Raw genomic sequence first — 3,165 nt, forward strand, 5'->3', positions numbered from 1 at the left:
GCACATCCAGCTGGGAGGAGACCTCGGGGCAGACCCAGGACCAGGTCTCTACACTGGCCTGGGAACGCCTTGGGATCAATCAGAGCTGATGGATGTGGCCGGGGAAAGAGAAGTTTCGGGCTCCCTTTTGAAGCTGCTGCCCACGCGACCCAACTACAGATAAGTGGTGGAAGATGGATGGATGGATGGACAACCATTTGCATTCCTGAATTGTACTCACTTTTGAATTACCCAACCATTCACCAATATAATAAAATAATTCATCTTCAGTGATGCTCTGGACTCTCCTTTAGTTTTGCATTAACAATAACACATTATGTTAACTAAATGTATGGAAATTAATATATATAGAAAAGGCTATTTATTATTTGGCCAGTAAAGAATATGCTTGGTAAGTTGATTTATTCATCTCCACTTAGCTACTGAGTAAAAAAGATAATTTTGTATCCTGCTTTAGAGTTTTAATATCATATTGGAATTGTTTTTTTAAAAAAAATATTGTGCAAAGTTGTCTAAATGCCAGAGAGAGGAAACACTCCACAACACAAGTAAAATCTGACCATCGGTAAACTCATTACACTAGGTAAATAAACACCTGGAATTGCTAGGACAGGTAACTATCATACTTTCACATGTAGTAAAACATAAAGTTGTTGAGTGCCATTTGACTTTTGTACAGAACATATTGCCTCTGTTGGGAGAAAGCCTGGCCCAGGCTGTAATGTAATGCAATGTAATCAACTCAATAAACTGACACTTCTCACTGCCAATCTGACCATCTCCACCTCCAGCAAAAAAATTCTTGTCCAGAGTAAGTTTGCCCCCAGACAGTTTGGTCATTAATCTGTTTTGGGGGTATGGTTAGGGTTGTTAGGGTTTCCTCTGCTCCTTTGCGTGCTAAGGAGTTAGCTGAGGTGGTTTGGGCATCTGGTGTGGATGCCTCGGGGGCGCCTACCTAGAGAGGTGTTCTTGGCAAGTCCAGCAAGGGAGGAGACCAGGGGCAGACCCAGGACCAGGTGGAGGGATCATATCTTAAAATTGGCTTGGGAATGCCTTGGGATCCCCCAGTCAGTGTGTTATGGAAATAAAACCAAATTGAACTGAATTAAATACAATACTGGCAGTGGGGAGTGCTGTTGCCTCTGTGGTGGGGGTTTCATTTCTCTTAAGGACAGGAGACAGTGTATAAAATACAAGATATTTATTTGTCAATTCAAATCATGTATAGGTTGAGTGGCAGTACAATAATATCATTCACAGGTTGAGTTTGAGTCCAATAATATCATTGATGATATTGACAAACAGACAGGTTCAACAAACATTTCAAATACTTATCTAAGCATGATGAGAGCTCTGGAGACGAGGAAAAGTCGTCCGATGTGCTGTTACAGAATATTCTGGGTACAGGAAAAAACTTCAAGTACAAACCAGGAAAAGGATCACATATCTTTACATACTCTAAAGGTGTGACTAGGGGAAGGTATTAACCTCGGCCCATCTGCTTTCAACCAGTTCTTAAGGGCTTTCATTTGGTACGTCATGACCTCCAGACGTTACCAAAAATATCAAGTCGACAGTTTCACAAAACTATTTGATGACATAATATAATCAGTCACGCGAACACTGTGAGGATCTGCTGCAGACATTCTTTGGATGACCCTGTGCAGAAACATACATTCTAATTTCAAGCACAGTATATGAAATGATCTGGCCAGCTGCTTCTGTCAGTGTGTAACTTCTTCCAAGGATACCGACAGTCATGCAAGCATTTCCAAATATGGTCTAACAGTAATTATTTTCATGCAGCGTCTTCATGACCTCGAGACATCCTGGGGCCACCTTCACGAGCGCTGAATAATTTGACATACACAACAATCCATGTCTTTGGTTGTATGAAATTATATTATTTTATTATATTATTTTGTTGTATTTAAAACTTTCCACCACACCTCATAGCAAGAAGGGGCTGGGTTCAATCATTTTCTGTGTAGCGCTTGTATGTTCTCCCCGTGTCTATATGAGTTCTTTTTAATTTTTAATTTAATTTTAAATTTTATATACTGAATTATTCATTAGTGTGTGCAGGCCCTGAATACACACACACAAGGGGCCTGTACACGTGCAAAGGGAAGTAGAGAGGCACGCAGCTCCTGCTTTGGTGTGCCCCAATGAGCAACTTGTGAGGGAGGAGGGCGCCTTGCTCAAGGGTGCCTCGGCAGTGCTCGTGAGGTGAGCTGACACCTCCCACTGTCAGCTCACACTCCGGGTGTTTTGGGGTGGGAGCAGAAATTGAACCGCCAATCTTGGAATATTGGACAACCTGCTTTAATGCCCGCTCTACCACTGAGTCACTGCCGCCCAGTGGAAGGAAGTCGGATTCTCTGGCTTCCTCTCACTTCCAAAAACACAAGAGCGTAGTTGAACTGGTCAAACTTAATTGTCAGTAAGTGTGAGTGGTTGTTTGTCTTCCTTTAGCCACGCAATAAACTGGCATCTCTCGCTATGGGCGAGAGGTGTACCTCTCTGGTCACACAGTGACCAGAGTTCAGAGATGCATATAACCTGATGGGGCAGTGCGATAGTATGGTGTGTAGCGCTGTTGCCGGGAGCAAGAAAGTCCTGTGTTCAAATTCACCTGTTTGACTGATTTCCTTGATTGTGTTCCCCTCTGAGGAATTGGTGACTGTCATACATGAATGGGATTAATCTATGTTGCCCTGTGATGGTTGTATTCCACCTCCCTGAGTCAGCTAGGATGGACCCCCACACACAACCTTCATAAATCAATCAACCATGATGGGAGCTTTTCCATCCGGTGGAAAATGAAGGCTAATGGTCTGAATTTTTGTAGCCAAACTGTCAGGAACTGGGTCCACAAAATTCTATCCTAGCCTACCCTACCCTGACTGCTCTTAAGTACCGGGGTGAAATCCTCAAATGATGGTAAGAACTTACTCTGAGAAACCTGAAGTCTACTCATGATGACCTCGATGTTTCTGCACTTCTAAATATCAATAGTCATTTCTCATTCTCATTGTAAAAGTGTACGCTGTATATTTCCTTAACATTATTTTATTCACTTTTGTAATATATGTGTGCATTGCATTCATATGGAAGGTTTCATACTTAAAAACCATCCAAATTGGAAATGACCAGACACAAAAA

Source organism: Antennarius striatus, chromosome 1 (genome assembly GCF_040054535.1).
Source record: "Antennarius striatus isolate MH-2024 chromosome 1, ASM4005453v1, whole genome shotgun sequence".
Lineage (NCBI taxonomy): Eukaryota > Metazoa > Chordata > Actinopteri > Lophiiformes > Antennariidae > Antennarius > Antennarius striatus.